This window comes from Choloepus didactylus, chromosome 4 (genome assembly GCF_015220235.1).
Source record: "Choloepus didactylus isolate mChoDid1 chromosome 4, mChoDid1.pri, whole genome shotgun sequence".
Lineage (NCBI taxonomy): Eukaryota > Metazoa > Chordata > Mammalia > Pilosa > Megalonychidae > Choloepus > Choloepus didactylus.
Genome location: NC_051310.1, coordinates 48,657,292 through 48,677,095, shown reverse-complemented (window position 1 = coordinate 48,677,095; position 19,804 = coordinate 48,657,292). Strand labels below are relative to the sequence as shown.

The following is a 19,804-nucleotide window of genomic DNA, read 5'->3' as shown; positions in this document are numbered from 1 at the left end:
ATTCCCCCACTCCACAAAAAAGGCACAGGTACAAATGAATTTTTGCACAGGTTCAGTCAAACTTTTAAGTAAAAAAAAGCTTTATATAAGCTGCCCTCAAACATAGAAAAAGCTGCCCTAAGTATTTTTAAAGGCATAACCAGACAAGGCTTATGGAAGAAAAGCAAATTGTAGCACAATTTTAACTATGAATACCATTGCAAAACTCTTAAATTATTAGCAAATCAAATCAATTAGTTCATTAAAAGAAAGAAACATCATGATCAGGTTGCTCAGGCCAAAAACCTTAACCTATCTTTTCCTTTCACATCCTACATTCAATTGGTTAGATAATCCAGTTAGCTGTACTTCAAAATAGAAGCAGATTCTCATCATCCCCACCACCGTCTGCCAGGTCCCTCATCTCCCTCCTGCATTACTATAACGAGCTCATGTCCCCCTCTTCTTCCCTGTCATCACCCCCACACATTGTAGCGGTCCACAGTGAGCCTGGGGAGACAGAAGCAAGTCACGTCACTCCTCTGCTCAGAACCATGTGATGTCAGCCTGTTCCACTCAGAGCACAAACCGCCTCTACCATGCCTGATTCCCCTCACCTGCCCTGTTTTTTTTCTGTTTTCCAGTGTATTCATCTCATCTAATTTAAAATACAATTTTCTCATTTCTTATATTTATTGTTTACCTTTCTGCCTTCGGTCATTGGACTGTAAGCCCCAAGAGGTCAAAACAATCTTTGGGGTTTTGGGTCACTGATGTAAGTCAAGTGCCCAGAACAGTACCTGAACTATTTGTAGACACTTAATAGTTTTTTGAATCAATGAATGTCCAGGAATCGAAAAATGGTGCTACATTAGGAGAAGGATCAATGCAGTTCACTACATTAACACGATATATACACATGCACATGCACACATACGTAAACTATATTAGTTTCTTAACAGATGCTAAAAAGTTTTTGCTAAAAAAATTTCTTACCAAATTAGAAATTAATCGAAGAAAAAAACTCTTGTTTCATTAAAGAAAGAAACATCATGTTTTATGGTAAAATTATCTTTCTCAAGATAGACACATGGCTTACTTCTTTCTCTGATTCAAATCTGTTCAAATATTAGAATATTTGTTACATTTATTAGAGAGGCCTTCCCTAGCCAAACAGGATGTGTGCTTGCACACATACATATATACACATATATATGCACCCATTGTTCTCTGTCCCTATAGTTTGTTTTATTTTTCCTCCCAGTGCTCATCAAACGTAACACATTATCTATTTGTATCTTATTTTCTTTCTTTCCTCACTGGAATATAAGTTCCTTCAGAGTAGGGACATTTTAATTAATACTGTATCCCCAACACCTGTAACAGTGCCCCACAAATAATATGTGCTCAAAAAGTATTCGTTCAGTGAAGGACATAAAAGAATAAATGGAGATATGCTTTGTACACAAAGAGTAAATATTGAGAGTATAAATACACCCATGATGCCTCATAAACCTATAAATTTAATGCAATCCCAATCAAGTGTCCAATAGAAAATTTTCATGGAGCTTGACAAGATAATTCTAAATTTCATATAGAACAGTGAATGCTCAATAATAGACAAAGCCTGGAATTATACCCTATTAGGCATCAAAGTATATTACAAAGATGTGGAAACTAATAAAACATGACATTGATTCAGAAATAAGCAAATACAAGAAAAATCAGCATTTCAAGTTAGCAGAGAAAAGCTTAAGTCATTTATTTTTAAAATCTCAAAAATATATAAAGTGATTTACACACATCTCTGTTATATTATTTAAAAAATATGACTAAAGATCATTTTAAACTATGCATATCTATTTCTTAGGGTTGTTGTGAGGATTAAATGAGATGGTGTATGTAAAAGTACAATGAAATGTGTGAAAAAGCCTCTTACATAGTAAACACTCAGATCATTTACTATTAGTAATTATTTCACATTTTTATAATAAATTGAGAATTGATTGATTATAGCAAACAAACATTATTCTTTGATTTTTAGTCTTTAGAATATTTGTTGCCTTAAAAAGAAATCCAGTCTTCCACTTCCTCTTACCTTTCTCTGTTATCTTTTAGTTTCTCTCATACCTTGATTTGTTGTAAAAATCAAACAGTTCCCATTTGGCTCTAAGAGCAACCTTATACACACAGATACAACGTAGTTAAATATAAGATTAATAGCTGCTATAAGCTATTCTGGGTGTGAAAATGAGAAGGAATAGAAAGCTTCAACTATTTTTTTTTAACATTGAAGTAATTTACATGTTTCCCTTCTATTCTCACAGATCAGTATATCTGTCTATTTAATACTAAACCCCTGCTGAGAATATAAATTGCTACAAAGAACATAAACTGATGAATTTTTCTTTCTTTAAATTGTGTGGAATTACCTAACAAATTTATCTATATTTTCTAATAACATCTATCTGAAAATGACTTCTAAATCAGTGTTTATTCAAAATGTTCTTCCTAAGAAGTATAAATACATCTGGAAACAACATTAGTATAAACTATTAATTATCTCCAGTGTTTTTCAAACTGGGGGGGTATGGCAATGATTTGTCAAGATAAATGAAGCCACAGAAAAATCTAATGCATGTTCTTGTCCTAGAATACAAATAAGCCATGAATAATCAATAGGGACATAAATCAAGAACAGAGCCTATGTTAAAATAAGTTTAGAAGTTTATATTTGGAGAGTAGGGGTGGGAAAATGATTCACAGTTTGAGATGATATAATAATGGTTTGTCTAATTAGCAGGGACTCTCTAAATTCAATTTACATAACCACCTAGAATAATACAATACTCAGGAGATGCTAAAGAGTAAGAATACTAAAAACCCAAAGTAAAATGTTTTTTAGTGTGTACTGAAAGAAGCTTTGGTTTCTTAATGGCTCATAATCATTATCTAAAACAGCCTAGTTTTTCAAAGAATTTTATTTGTTTTTCATGTAAGTATAAAGTAGTAATACATCCCTGAGGTTAAAAAATAATGGTCCTGACTTCCTTCCTATAATATGCTTTTGAAGAGAGGAGCAAAAATTTTAGTCCCAAACCTCTCCAACCAAAATCCCTCGCAGTTTGTATAAGAATCAAGAATTAATTCTCGCCTCATCTTCAAGCCTGGGAGAACACCAATAAAGAAACACATTCATGGTAATTCTGTTAATGGATATAAGTAGAATTAAACTAAAAGGTGAATTTTCAGGCATAAATGAACACCACTCTAATGTGTTTTCTTAAAATTGGAAAATATATCAAAGGTTATTATAAAAAATTAAGTTTGCTAATGATACATAAACAGCTCTCAGATGTTAACCATATATCTTCTACAAAACAGAAATCATTAATGACCATCTCAATCAAGTTATTCATTTGAGTCATCATTTAAACTGGCTTATTATAGTCTGAGATAGTCTTGCTCATATTTATATTTTCTGGAAGTCCCCAAACCATCTCTTTAAATTGAAAGAGATACAATAAGGGGAATAAAGGTAGAGAGTGCCACAGGGATTCTTTATCATCAGAACTCTGTTCACTGAATAAATGAACTAAAACTGGACTAAAACAGAGAGACAGGTTAAAATATATCATTAAAATCATGATCTCATATACAACTTCATCAAAAGAGGGATTATAACATTGTGCTATAATATAAGTGGTCATAACTGTTAATTTCCTAGAAATTTTCCATTTGAAGAGAAGGAAATATCAGTTCTCTCTCTTCTCATATTTACATGTATTATGTACATGTTTCTTTAAAGCTATATATATAAGGTACAGAAGGGATGTAAGAATACAGTTGGAGAGGGATCCTAAAATGCAATGGGATCCTTTGGCAACAAAAACAAGAGGCTGCTTAGATCATGTGACTATGATGTCAAAACAGATTTAGGTGAAGTCCTAGCCTTATTTTAGTGGCAGGACTAAATAGCCAGGTTTAGGCAAACTGGAAGACACTATCCATGCCCTTATGGCACATCTCAAATGCCGCTTGCTAACCCCCTGTCAGGAAGGCTCTTCTACCAGATATCCACAGGGTACTCTCTCACCATCTCAAATATCACCTCAAAGGGCATATTAGACTCCCTCCCTGCTCCTCGCATTCCTAAACACCCATATCCTGCTCTGCTTACTCTCTTTCCACACACATATCACCTATTAATATACTATATAATTCTCTTATTTACCATGTTTATTGTTTATTGCTTGTCTTCTCCTTCTAGAATGTAAGCTCAATGGAAACATGAATCTTCATTAAGTTCACTATTGTATTCCAAAAGCTCAAACTATCTGATACTTAGAAGTGTTCAATAAATATTCAGTGAATGAATGAATGAATACATGTCTGTAACCCTCACAACTGCCCCACAGATAGGTGTTACCTTCATTTAAGATAAGGATGCAAAACTGTAGAAAGGTTAATAACTGGTGACACAACCAAGAAGTGTGGAAGCAGAATTAGTACAGCACGGTACCCGGCCTCTTATGTTGTTATACCTACCACTTCAGAACAAAAATAACATCAGTTCTAGGCATGCCTCATTTTCTCCACCAGTCCAATGCCTTGTGTTAAGTAAGTTCTCATTAAACACAGGAGAAAGAGGGAAGAAATTGGTCATAAGCATTATCTATTACCAACAGTTCTAACTTTCAGAAAATAAGCTATGACGGGGAAGATCAACAGTGCAAATTAATAGTCTGTTTTCCAGCACCACCCCTTTTATGATAAGTTCAGGAGCATAAAAGCTCACCTGTCATAGTAAAAGTCTACAGATTCCCAGTTCCCTTAATTCTTTAGAAGAGTATCTTAAATCATGATTGTAGCTTGTAGGTACCAACCTAGAAACTTACTTCAAATTAATAAAATAACACTTTTACAGTTTGACAGTCTGGATATGTGTCCAACTTTTCCTTATTTACATAATTTTTCAGTTTCAACATGAAGGTATTATTGATGTGGGTTTCTGAAAGGATCACTATAAAAACATTGATTAGAAATTATCATGAAGCTTGTTTATTTGATGTTTACTTCATGTTCTCGCCTCTTACTTTTTAAAGACTTAGGAATAATTTAAAATTAAATTTAAATACATGACCACTATATTAAATATACTACTACTAATCAAAATAGTGAATTTATGTAGAAAAATACAAGATTCATTCATAACCTGTCAATTAACTCTATGCAGTATTGCCTTATGAGAGGTTACAAAGAATGATACATTTGATAAAATACGTGTGAGAATATTCACGTTTCACACGTGTATACCTTGCCACTATGAGCAGCAAGAGTAGAGTGGAAGGGATTCTCAAATATAAATTATCAGGAGAATTCCCATTGAATTTTATTTTCCTTGAAACAGAGCCTGTGTTTTATTCACCTTTGTACTTCCAGGGCAGAGCCAGTGCCTCGCACAATAACAGATACTCAATAAATGTTTATGGAATCAGGTCAACACAGCACAAGTCTCAAACAGAGACCTCCGAGCTCTAATTAAACAATGGGTGACAAGTAACTATTTTCATACCTGATTGGCTCTGCAACTTTATCAAAGGCCACAATCATGTAGGGACCAATTAATTAGGTCTAACTAATCATCCTTGTTTTTTTCCTGCATTGAGTTAATGCCATTAACTCACTAAGTAAATTTGCATATTCTTCTAAGTCCTCTCCCTATCTCCTGAGAGGGGGATGGTACATTTGGAATGCAGCATATTAAATGGAATATTTAAGGTTTTCAAGTTCCAAAAAAATCTGTCATTTGCAGAAGGGATCTGATGAGTAAACACCAGAACAAGAAGTAGGATTCCTGCGAGTAGCATGCTAAGATTCTTTCCCAGTAGCTTTCTCAAGGTTATAAGCGAATGATGATACACACATGATATTTAAACAGTTGGGGGCAATAGAAGCAAAAGTGGAATTGTTTATCTTCTGAGCTCCTTTTAAATTCTTTTTATAACCCATTTCTATAGGCCCATGTACATAGTAGGCCCCCAATCTATCTTAAAGTGAAAGAATAAGAAACTGGTAAAAAATAAAAAAAACTTATTCCAAAAAGCATATTTTAAATTTAGTTGTTTATGGAAGTACCAACATTTTGGTAAAGATTAGTGCCTAATGATAGTAGTAACTCCTTTTTATTGAACACTTCTTTGATATTAGGTACTATGAAAGTACTTTATGTATAGTATCTCATTTCATCTTTACTATAACTTTAACAAGAGATAAGTATCATTACCACTTGATAAATGAGTATTTTCATTTGCTAAAGCTGAAGAAATTCAATATACCAGAAATGGGTTGGCTTTTGACAATGGGGGTTTATTAGCTTTCAAGTTTACAGTTCCTAGGCTGTGAAAATGCCCAAATCAAGGCATTAACAGGACAATACCTTCTTCCTGAAGAAAGGCTGCTGGTGATCCAGAACTCCTCTGTCACATGGGAAGGCACACAGCAGCATCTGCTGGTCCTTTTTTCCTGGGTTTTGTTGCTTTCAGCTTCTGGTTGCTCCACCTGTGGCTTTCTATCTATCTACTGCTGGGTATTTTCCTTTTTTAGTTTCTGTCTTTCTTAGCTTCTCTGACTTTTCTCTTTAAGAGTGTCTGTGGCTTTTTTTCTGTATTCTTCTCTTTTCTTTTATCCTCTTAATAAAGGACTCCAGTAAGAGAATTAAGACCCTACCATGAATGAGGTGGGTCACATCTCGACTTAAGATCCTACTCACCAAAAGATCCTACTTACAATGGGTCCACATCCACAGAAATGGTTTAGTTTTAAGAACTTTATCTTCTTTGGGGACATACAGCTTCAAACCATCACAGTGAGGAAACTGTGGTTTAGAAATAAGCATCTTGCCCTAAGTCCCCCACATAGTAAGGCAAAGGCAGGATTTGGGTCCAGGTATGGCTGATACTCATGTTCTTAAGCAGAACCAGACCTGGAGCAATTGGTTGATTGGAGGAACACTGAAAGGAAGACACAGATAAGGAGAAGTACAATAAACTTCTTGGGAACCCAAATTATTTAATATTCATTATAGTGCTGTCAAACAATAGGCTTCTTCTTGGGGTCACTGCCTTTTATTCAAAAGAACAAGCCTGATATGAGAACCAATTAATTTTGGGGAAATGCCCTTGGTTCATTAGTACACTAAAATGATTGAGTTTGTTTTACTGCTGGGGCACCTTTTGTGCTTTTCTGATGAGACACAAAGACATTTCCCCATTGCCACATAAACCCTGGATTCTGTTCTGAAAACCTTCAAGCCAGAAAATAGTACTGTGGTGGTTTGAGGCTATGGACCTCAGAAAAACATGTTCTTAGATTTGGTTGATTCCTGTGGGTGTGAACTCTTGCAAATGGGACCTTGTGATGAGGTTACTTCAGTTAAGGTGTGACTCAGCTGAGTCTGGATGGGTCTTAATCCTATTACTGAAGACTTTATAGGGAAGACCACAAAGGGATAGAAGGCCACACAGAGAGAGAGAGAAAGCCAAAGGAAGCATCCAGAAGCTGAACACCAATGGAACCCAGAAGAGAAGGCAATGCTTTGTGCATTGCCATGCAACAGAAAAGCCAAGGACCAATGGTTGCCAACAGTCAGTCCCAGAATGCCACAGTCTGTTAGGGAAAACATGGTCTTAATGACAACTCACTTTAGGACTTCTAGCCTCAAAACCATGAGTCAACAAATTTCTGTTGTTTAAGGCAACCCACTGCATGGTATTTGCTTTAGCAATGAGGAAACTAAAACAAGTATTAATGGGAGTTCAGAACACTGGGAGACTCAAGGACTAAAAGATTTTGAGAGGTAATGCAAGAGGAGAGAAGCATGACTTAACAGAGGCCAATACTGTCAGCGTGGCACAGGTGCAGATACATGCTGAGACTCAGAAAACAGTCTTCTCATCCTTTATGGCTCTCTATCGCAACAAATGATCAATTTAATTCAACTGTAAGAGAAGAGGTCCAGAGTTAAATAGCAGAGCCCCATGTTGTACAGCTAGGCAGTTGTCTTTCAGTTTGATCACTGAGGAGAATCCTGGAAGATACAGAAGTCATTCATGTGGGAGGTAAAAGAGGTTCACTTTTCTAGAAACGCTAGAAATTCAGTTAGGGTTTGAGGATCCATACCAATGAAGTAGGAATACAAACTAAAAGATGTAAAAATTGCAGCTTGCTCTACAGTTTAAAAAATGTTTAACTCTCAAGAGAGAGGATATATTAGAAAACAATAGCAGCCTGTTTTGCCACAGTGAGTGTTAAGCTCTGCTTTATTCCTACTAGTAGCTCTACATTTTTATATAGCTTCTTTTGTTCTGTGTTGAATTTCCTAATTGTTTTGATGAGACTGAGTTCAGTTCATCTCATTGCAAGTCTAGAAAGCTTGTGCTTATTACTCTCTCTTCAAGTTTATCCTTGGGCACAAGAGGGCAGAAAATATTTTACTTTTTGCATTATCTCAAATACAGTGTTTGCTGAAAATATCAGTGCCTCTGCACAAATGCTGATAATTAATGAAGATGTATCAACAGGAAGCCTTATACTTCTTTATTCCAACAGTAAAAGATGACCCGAAGACCAAAAATGTTCTGTCAATGAGAAATTTATCAGGAACAAAATCCAGCATAATAGCAAGCATAAAATCCTTTCTAATTATACATATAAAATCCTACTTAATACTGGCTGTGACTATTTATTAGAAATGAGAAGGGAAATAATTTGTTCAATACGCCTGCCTGAAAATGGGCCAAGCATTCTGATTTGGTGTTCTCTCATTGACCTATTTTCACAAATTCATTTAACTGCTTGACCATCATCCTCCTAATTCTTAAAATCCAAAGCATGCCCTGCATTATTTTTAATACCTTTACATTCCTATGGCTTTTTCCTTTTCAGGTCTAATTACTTTTCTACCAATACTCCTTTTAAAAGACTGAACTGGAATCCGATTACTACAAGAAGCATCATATTAACAGTTGAGGATTCAGTTCCTAATCTTTCTGCCAAAGAAGGAGACTACTCTTCAGCATTAGGTATGCCATTTAACCTTCCTATTTTTTTTGCTTTTTCAACTATCTAATGGGAAAAGTATAGTCCAATGGTAAAAGCATGACTGACACCAGACTAACCTATAACCTAATCTTTACTAGATGTGTTATTTGGGGCAAGTTATTTACCCTCTTACCCTTGGTTTCCTCATGAAAAACGGCAATTATAATGTTAAGGTATTAATTGAATTAAATAAGAAAGTGTTTCTGAAAGCTCTTAGTAAACTTTAATGTGGTTGACACAGATGCTATGACTGCATGCTCTGGCTCTGTGTCCTTTTAAGAAGCCATTTCTACAATGTTGGAGTAAAGAAGGATTTATTAAGAATGGCTCAAAAGCCAGAAACCGCAAAAGAAAAAATTTATTTGACCACATAGTAATTTACAACTCTGTTATAGCAAGTAATACTAAATTACCAACTTAAACAAGGATGAAGATTTGACCACTTTCTGGAAAAACTGTCTGCAACACATAAGACAAACTAAAGTCTTATACCCTAACATTTAAAAAATACCATAAAATTAACAAAAAAGAAACAGCACGCTAATAAAAAAATGGATAGAAGTCATTAAAAAGCAATTTGCAAAGCATATACAAATGGTCAATAACCATAATAAATATATTCAATCCACTAATAATTGGAGTATTAGAAACAAAAAAAAATTTTCAAAATCAGAAAGGCAAAGATATTTTAAGATGGACAAAATCAATGTTGGCAAGGCAAAAAGGGAATAGGCACACTCAAAAACTGATGGTGAATGTTAAAGTTGTTAAAACCTGTCAGGTTTTGGCTCTAAACACTCAAATGAAAAATATGAATGGCCTTTTTGCCTACAATCTCACATCTAGGAATTTTCCCCTGCAAAAGGTAATTGTATATGTACAAAAAGATAGGTAGAAGGCATGTTTATCATAATATTATTTATAATGTGAAATGATGGAAACAATTTAAATGTTCATCTGTATGGGAATGCTTTAAGTATAGTATCGTCATGCAAAGCTGCACTATATAACCATTCAAAAATATAGTATACACTTATACTCACTGCCATGGAAAGACACCCACAACACTTTGTGAGGTATAGAAATAGCTTACAAAACAACACAAATATAGTCTCATTTATAAAAATGCTGTGTGTTTATGTGTGCACACGTGCATGCAGAAAGGTCAGAAAGCAAATTCATCCAAATAATTCTAGGTGGTAGGGCTCCAGGTGATTATGATTTCTTATTTGTATTTTCTGTACTGGTTCATTTTTCTTCACAGTTATTTTTATAATCGGAAAATAATGGCACTACTTTCACTTTATTAGAAAACAAACCTTATAGCTCCTTTACAAGTGATGATGTTTTAATAATGAGGTAAACTACTCTAGGATTTTTTATATGCTTTATAACATTAAAATAGCAGTCTAGGACCATAGGGATAAAATGAAATTCATAAAAGGAAATTACAACATTGCTGAGATGATTAAGCTGATTGTATTTCATGTTCTAGGTTATAGCAAGACTGCCTAACCAAGATCTATATCTTACTAGCTGGGTGACCTTCAAGCAAAATACCTACCCTCCCTGTGTTAAATTTTCTCCACTCCGTAAAATATGGAATATAATACTTATCTCACAGGGTTATTATGAGGATTAAATAAGTCAGTGCATGAAAAGCACTTAGATTCATACCTGAGATAATGTAGAGAATCAACCTGCCACATCATGGAAGGACAATCAATGATTGCTATTGTTATTATCTAACTAGTCATCATGCATCACCTAAGGACACTGTGAGAACAGGAATCATTTTCTCTGCCTCAGCATATTGAGGACCAAATTGTCTATTGTGCAGGGTCAAATCTAAATACAGCATCTACAAACCAAGGGTATGAAGAGAAGTCATCGAAGACATAGGAAGGCATACAAGATAAGTCCCAGGATATCTGAGGTTGTCTAATTCTAGCAAGGTGATAGAAATTACTCTGACAAATCAGTAAATTCCTCTAATAAAACTACTACTAATACCATTCATTATACAGTGTGTGACAGTTTTCAGGGAGCTTGCCCATCTCCGTGATGGTTTGGCAGTCTTTTTGATCACTGTGCCATTCTAATGGGGGAATGGAGAGTGGTGCTTGATCAGCAGTTTAGGATATCAACTGGGCAGGGGGGGCCGGAGGGCTGGGAAGACTGATGGAGAGAAATGGGGAGGAGAAAGCAGACGACAGGGAGAGAGGAGCCAGGATACAAATTCATTTGAGTAGCAGCCACAAATCAGCGGGCCCCGGAGACAATTTTACATCATCTCTGGAACTGCTCCAAGGAACTGGGGAAAACTTACTTTGAGTGAACTGAAGAAAACAGGAAAAACAAAATCTTCCAAGTTAAAGCAAGGGTGGAATGGTGGGGTGGGCTTGCTCACTCATTTATTCCAGTGCACTAAGTGTGCGTTGCTAGACATTTGAGGTACAAAAACTCTCAAGTGGATTTTCCTCTTGGGCTTCATGGTCGCTGTTCAGGAGCTCAAGCCTGGGCAATGGTGTGCGTTTCTTGTATCATCGTTCCAGTTCTGCTCTGTATCTAAAAAAAATTCCTGGAACCATAACTATATCCTTTGATCTTCCCTTTTGTTAGTTGTATATGGCCTTAAAAAGTTGTACAAGAATCCAATGATAAAAATAAAGGCAAAGTAGACTACAAGGGTGCAGACATAAATGGATTACCAACAAAAGAACCAACAGAAGCCCCTGCTAAAAAGAAGGATTTCATTGTTTTAAAAATGGACTTGATAACTGTAATTGTCTTCCTTATTGGAAAAAAAAAAAAAAAGGCCAGAATCAGGATAGATAGTTTAAGATATTTACCTGATGCTAATCAGGAAATACATGGTATTTATCTTTCAAACATATTTAGTTATATTTAATGATCTCTTTCCTGCCTTTTTCGTTGAAGTAGCTTTCATTTCTATTATTGAAGTTTTAATAATATGAATAAATGGAAGATTTGTGCCAGTAGACATCTTTATTACTACATCAGTACCTAGAAATCCTTGGGCCTCTTAAATTCATTCACATGAATATGACTGCTGTTTGCTGTTCTTTGGACTCTTCTAATTCAAATGGAGTACATTTTTACTGTGAAACAGTACAGTGAAATGAATGATAGAGTTTTATAATGAAGAAAAGATTACTTTCCAACATAGTGGAGCAGTTTATCTATGAGAGTAGTAATTACGGTTTCTAACTCTGAGGAAGATAGAAGAGACAGGAATATAGTAGAAACTTCTTTGAAGAATAAAACATCTTTTACATAAATGTCCAATGAATATTATAAAATTCTCCTCTGTTGCATTCTTTCTATTCTCATAAATGTATTAAATAAAAAAAACTCTCATGAAACTTAGTGTTGTACTTAGTTCTCCTCCAGTTCCAAGGTGACCCCCTCAGACATCTCTGAGGAACCTCAAAAGCACCTTCCTGAATCCAGCACAACTTAAAAACCACTGGACTCAGGACTAACTTCTATATTGTGCTGTGTTAAGCAAAAAAAAAAAGCCCTTAAAATAAGCTTATTTTTAGGGTATGTTCACACCAAGAAATAATAATTACAATCTTGGAAACAAGATTCATTAAGTCATGGAATCTGAAGTACCAATAAATTATTCAAAGCTGTCACATTTTAAAGAGGAAGTTTCTTTTCCTGCCCTCTTCTAGCTACATATAACAATTTATCTCATTAAGAATCAGATCTGGATTTATACAATAAGAAAGAAAAATGCTGTCTGAAAATAAAAAATAAATAGAAAATAACAGAGATATATGTTACGCAAACTCCCCAAACCAGAGATCATACACCTGTTTATAAATTTATGAAAATTATGTAAACTGCAAAAGAGGTTTTTGTTTCAATAAAGCAATTAAATGCATTAATTGCTCTGTGTTATCATGTAAAGGCAGCACAATTAATTTGTCATTCCTACCAATGCCTGGGTGCTATTGTGTTGCTCTCTCTCTTTAGCTACCGCAAAGCACGTTCCCAAACATTTATTTTATTTTTATCCTTTGTTGTAGAGCTGTAAAGCACGATCCGTGCAGACCAGAGAAGCTGACATTAGTTCAGAAACAAAACACGGTCGAATGTAATGCAGCATGTTCAGTAATTAAACACGACTGCAAGACCATGCAGCTTTGTTTTCACTCTTGCTATGGAAAACCTAGTCATTAAGCCAAAGCCAAAATATGAGCGTAAATCTTATAACTTCTCTAAGTAAGTGAAAGCTAATGAAGTTTATTCTTTAAAATCCAGGGAAGTATGATTAGTTGTGTTCACATCTTTGTGGATAGGCTCTCAAAACCTTAACTGAATGTGCAGTGTCTGATAGACCAGTAAGCGACAGGAAGAAAATGCTTTCTCTCTCACCTGGAAATTGAGTGTGATGGAGAAGGGATTGGGGACTACTTCAGAGCAGTCTAATCAAATTTTGAGTCATCGACATTCTGGGGAATCTCCACTAAGCCACACGATTTCTCATGATCATAAATGACCTGCCAGAGCCCCACATCTTTGGAGACAGAGAGCAGACAATAGTCCAGGGGAAAGCATAACAGTAGAGAATCACTCAGAAACAGCTCCCCACCCATCTCACTGGCTGGTCGATCAACCTGTGTCTCAAGGTCCACCAGCTTGATTATGACCTGACTTCAAAACAGACAAGGACAGGTCCTTGTAACTGCCAGCCTTCTTGGCCATGCTATAATAGAAAAAATACATCTTAATTCTTCAGAATTTGAAAGGGATACCTAGAGGCTGAATTTTGACTATGCGAGAACACCATAATCATTCTTGTGCTTAAAAGCTAAAAACACACTTATCACATGTTCTTTCATTTGATCTCACAGCAACTCTGTGACATGGTCAGAATGTATGATTATCTCTATAACCAGGTCTCTTTTCTTGGCTATTCCAGCATATAATGATGCATAGAATATAACTGAATTTCTGGGTTCCACTATAAATAAGTGCATTCTGGACTCTAAATTTTTGTTTAAAATTCAATTGTGAGAGGGGTCAAGAACAGTGTTTTACTTGATTTTGCATCCTTAAACCTAGATTTCTATATCTACATCTACATCTATACTACATCTATATCTATAGACATCTAGATGATAGACAGAGATACACCAAGGACATTAATATACATACACATGCATAAATTTATATTAAATAATAAACATATATATGAAATACGTCAAATAAATGTTTGACAGATTTATTGATTAACAAGTAAGTGAAAACCTCACAACTCTTTTCAATTAAGCAATGTCTAATAAGAAACAAACCAAACCACATACTCAACACATTAAATGATTGGCTGGCCTGGGTCCCTGTGGACCACATTCTGTTGGTTAGCCAGAATTTAGACCTATCACCAAGAATGAAGGAGACAGTACCATGTAAAGTACTCTGTTTAACTAAAAAACTTATGCCTCCCTTTCCCACTTCAAGACTAATTAAAGTATACATTCATTTTAAATTGAAAATAAACCACAAAAGGTTTAAAACAAACTAATGAATGGCATTAAACTATAGGAGCTTTCTTTTGTGTAAATGTAGCCTGTATATTTAACTCCTCATTTAAATATTCCCTCCTTCTCTTTGAAAATTCGCCAAAAGTATACTCTTTAATTTTTCACTTTACCATAAAGAATATTCTTCAACAGATTTTTTGTCAGCCTAAAATTGTATTTATATATTTTAAATAATGTAATGTATAATATATTTGTATCAATATGTACATATATTCAATCTGCATTTCACAGGTAAAAGAAAAATTAAAGTATTAACCAGCCCCTTCCCCCTGCCCCTGGCATACACTGGTTCCTTTAAACCCTTAAATTCCCAATGAGGATATTGTCCATAGTCTAGATCAGGTGGCCACAATGTAGCCTCTAATCAAGCCTGTAGACATAATTCCAGAATCTGAAGTTAGATTCCCAATTATGGATTTCCACAAACTATATATAATGGTTTTATGTCTGAATACTTTCTGACACAATATCAAAGAAGAAAGAAATTCCCACATTAAGAAAAATAAGATCAGGAACAAGGACGGAAATGAGTCGGCAGATACTGGCATTTTTTGTCAATGCATAAACCCAAGAAATAGATAATTTTTTCTTCTTGCTGCTATAGGGTTGCACAAGCTTTGAAAATGACAAAGACTATGTTCTGATCAATACTGGGTGACTGTTTTATGTATCCTAAAATATCATGCTATAACCATTTAGAACTGTTTCAGGCAAGAAATATTTCAAATGGATAGCAGAGAAGGAAAATAAGGGTGGGGAAAGAAAGGAAAGGATGCAAGGAGGGCAAGAAGGGTGGGCTTGCATCAGCTCCAGGGAGAATTAAAGTAATTCAGTGCTAAGGAACCTGATAAACTAGAAGTGCATCTTTTTGTTACTCTCATGAATTTATGAAGTGCTTATATGGTCTTCAGGACAAAAGACTATGTTGGATGCTGTTAAAGAAGTTGCCAATATCTCAAAGCCTAAAGGGATATTTTTCTATGCAGATAGTTACTTAAATTGTTAGGAAACCTAAAGACCTTAAGGAACTAATATTTGCACCCAAAAAACTCCCAAGGACAACAAACAGTAGAAAGAAAGAATAGCCTCACTTCTTGTGCTGTGGGTCAGAGTTGATGGATGACACAGAAGACACTCAAATCTGGCACTGTCTTCAATGTCAAGTAGAATAATATTCTGACTGGAATATAGATTATATTGAGCACTGCTGAGCTAACCATAAACCCAATAAGAAGCAAACTTATTAAAAAATAAAACAAAACATTAATAGCTCTAAATGAGTTTGCATGATCTGGCCCCATCAGATTTCACCCCAAGATACTATAGAGAACCTGCCAAAGAGATAACTGTGCCACTGTCAGCTATGACTGAAAGACAGAGTGGGCAAAAGACTAAAAATAAGGTGAACATAATTGCAGTTTTCAAACAATAATTAAAAAGATACAGAAGTCCAACAACAAACTGGTAAACTATACATTATTCCTGGACAAGATTAAAAATGGATGAGCACCCGGAAATGAGAAGAGTTATCTCTAAGACCCAGCATGTGATCCTGAAGAAGTCATGTTGTGATAACCTATTTCTCACTCAATAGAGTTATCACACTGAAGATTTGTCTGTACTTCAGCAAGACACTGGACTAGGTCATCAATGAATAGCCTGACCAGGAGGTATATGCATTGGATCTCATTCAGTTGTGTGGATTCTTCATTAGTTGTATGACCTCAACAAAGGATCGTGACTAACAATATCAATTGATGTCACCTGAATAGAGTTTTCTAGAACCAGCAACTATATATATATACACTACTTGCAATATTCCAGGTACTAGTGAGTACTCTATATGAATTAATTTAGTTCTCAGAACAACACTATGAAGGTGGGTAACATTACTCCATTTTACAGATGAGGAAACTGAGGCACACAGAGATTAGTAGGAACTTTTACTGTAAGACTTCAACAAATCTATTCAAGGTCATCAATGACCTCCAGCCTACAAAAGCCAATGACTGGGAGAGGAGAGGCAAGATGGTGGCATAGAGAGGTGTAGAATTTAGTTAGTCCCCTGGAGCAACTAATAAACAACCAGGAACAACCAGTAAATAATCTGGAACAACTGCTGGGGGACAACCATGACTGGCCACACATGATACACCAATCTGAATTGGGTGGAATGGCTGAGATTGCAGCATAAAATCTGTAAGTAAAAACTGGAGAACATGTCAGGAGCCCTGTCCCCCCATGGCAGGCTGAGTTGCAGGACCTCGCTGGGGTAAAAAGCAGCACTCTCTGAGCAAGTGACTATAGCTCAACTCAGCTCCAACTAGGGTTTTATTTAACAAATGTGGACTGATGAATACAAGCTCCAAACATAGTCAAACCCTTAACAAGCAGCAAAGTACCCTGAGGTCACTTCCAGTGAGCAAAGTACCCTAAGGTTGCTACCAATGGAGAGGAGTTGGGGCTGATGGGGAAAAAAATTAATTAAAAAAAGAAGGGAAAATATAGAGGCTTTTACAGACAACTGACCTTAAAGAGCCAAAAAAACACCTGTGCCCCAGGAAAGGGATCCCAGAAGACTAGGTGTTCTCTGATCAATGGGTGAAATGGGGGTCACGGACTGGCTCTGAAAAGGGATTTTCTTTTCTTTTTTCTCTCTCTTAACCTGAGTGGCTCCATGGAGAGAGCCTCAGTCATTCTCAGTTTGCAGCACTCTGACCCAGACAGGGGTGCAGTTGACAGAGTCAGACAGACAAAGGAGATATTCAAATGTAGAAGATAGCTCCCTAAGGGGTGTATCTTCCCTAAGAGGAAGGAGGTGGTGTCTGGCTTTAAAGCTGGCCTTCCCTTCAGAAATCAAACCTCAGAGCCTGGGGGAAAACAGTCAAAACAGAAACAACTTAAACTGAGAAGTAAAAGGGCCACACCTCTTTACACCAGTGGGGAACAACAGGCTAACAGGCACCACATGCTGGGTGGGTTAGGAAAAGCACAGCACCTAGAGGTCTCATAGGAAAGTCTGTCAATCTTCTAAAATACACCCTCAGGGAAACATGACAGTGAATATAACCCCATTCTGAGACCTGAACCTGTTCTGGTCTGGGAAAATCTGATTGGAGTAACCAAGGAAACCAGATGCTTAGACAACAGAAAACAAAGATATGGCCCAGTCAAAGGAACAAACTTACACCTCAATTAAGATACAGTTGAGATATTGTTTCACTTTAATGAAACAATCAATTAAAGATTTTCAAAGAAATATGCTAAAACAAGTCAACGGTTCGGGGGAGATATGGCAAAAGAGATGAAGGACTTAAAGAAAACACTAGGCGAACATAAGGTAGAAATCAAAGGTTCGAAAAAACAACTGGCAGAATCTATGGAAATGAAAGGCACAATACAAGAGACGAAAAACACAATGGAGACATACAACAGCACAGTTCAAGAGGCAGAAAGAAACACTCAAGAACTGGAGAACAAGACACCTGAAATCCTACACACAAAAGAACAGATTGGAAAAAGAATGGAAAAATATGAGCAACATCTCAGGGAACTGAATGACAACATGAACAGCATGAATATACATGCCATTGGTGTCCCAGAAGGAGAAGAGAAGGGAAAAGGGGCAGAAGCAATAATGGAGGAAATCATCAATGAAAATTTCCCATCTCTTATGAAAGACCTAAAATTACAGATCCAAGAAGCACAGCATACCTCAAGCAGAATAGATCTGAATAAACCTATGCCAATACACTTAATAATCAGCTTATCAAACATCAGAGACAAAGAGGGAATCCTGAAAGCAGCAAGAGAAAAGTGATCTATCACATACAAAGGAAGCTTGATAAGACTATGTCCAGATTTCTCAGCAGAAACCATGGAGGCAAGAAGAAAGTGGTGTGATATATTTAAGATACTGAAAGAGAAAAAATGCCAACCAAGAATCCTATACCCAGCAAAACTGTCCTTCAAATATGAGGGAGAGTTTAAAATATTCTCTGACAAACAGACAATGAGAGAGTTTATGAACAAGATACCTGCTCTACAGGAAATACTAAAGGGAGCACTACAGACAGATAGGAAAAGACAGGCATGAGAGGCTTGGAATACAATTTTGGGTGATGGTAGCTCAGCAATGTGAGTACACTGAACAAAGATGACTATGAATATGGTGGAAAGAGGAAGGTTAGAAGCATGTGGGACACCAAAAGAAAAGATAAAGACTGGGACTATATAACTCAGTGAAACCTAGAGTGCTCAACAATTGTGATAAAATGTACACATACGTTTTTACATGAGGGAGAACAAATGAAGTCAACCTTGCAAGGTGTTAAAAATGGGGTGGTAGTGGGGAAAAAATACAATCAATGCAAACTAGAGACTATAGTTAACAGAAACATTGTATTGTGCTAATTTTAATGTACAAAGGCAATATACCAAAGCTAAATGCCTCTAAGAGGGTGACATAAGGGAGGGGTATGGGACTCTTGGCATTGGTGATGTTGTCTGACTTTTTTATTGTAGTTTAGTTTAATTCTATATTTCCTTTTGTTGCTTCCTAGCTATCATTTTTCCTTTCTTTTTCTTATTTTTCTCTCTACCTTCTTTGACTCTTCTTCCTTCTTTGTGGAGGAAATGGAGACGTCCTTATATCAATAGTGGTGATGGCAGTGAATGCATAAATACATGACTGTACAGGGAACCACTGATTGTTTACTTATAATGGAATGTATGGTAGGTGAACAAAACCATTTAAAAAAAAAAACAGATTGATGAAGAAACCTTGAGGGCACTATATTGAGTGAAATAAGTCAGACACATAATGACAAATATTGTTCGGTCTCACTGATATGAACTAATTAGAATATGTAAACTCATAGATATGAAATATAAGTTTCCAGGATATAGAATGAGGCTAAAGAATGGGGAGTGGTTGCTTATTATGAGCAGAATGTTGAACTAGGTTGAACTTAAGTGTTTGGAAATGGACAGAGGTGACAGTAGCACATTATTGTGAGAATAACTAATAGTGATGAATGGTGTGTGAATGTCATGGAAAGGGGAAGCTTAGAGTCACGTGTGTCACCAGAAAGAAAGCTGGAAGTTAAAATATGGGAATGTATAATACAGTGAATCTTGTGGTGGAC

General features: G+C 35.9%; 1 protein-coding gene and 1 pseudogene across 1 annotated transcript in view; one reads left to right on the top strand and one right to left on the bottom strand.

The window, feature by feature from the left end:
- The window catches only part of KCNH5 (potassium voltage-gated channel subfamily H member 5), a 343,994-nt gene that overhangs the window by 202,643 nt on the left and 121,547 nt on the right, over positions 1 to 19,804 (bottom strand). The gene's annotated exons all lie outside the window — the stretch shown is intronic.
- Positions 11,606 to 13,211, top strand: LOC119530875 (annotated as a pseudogene).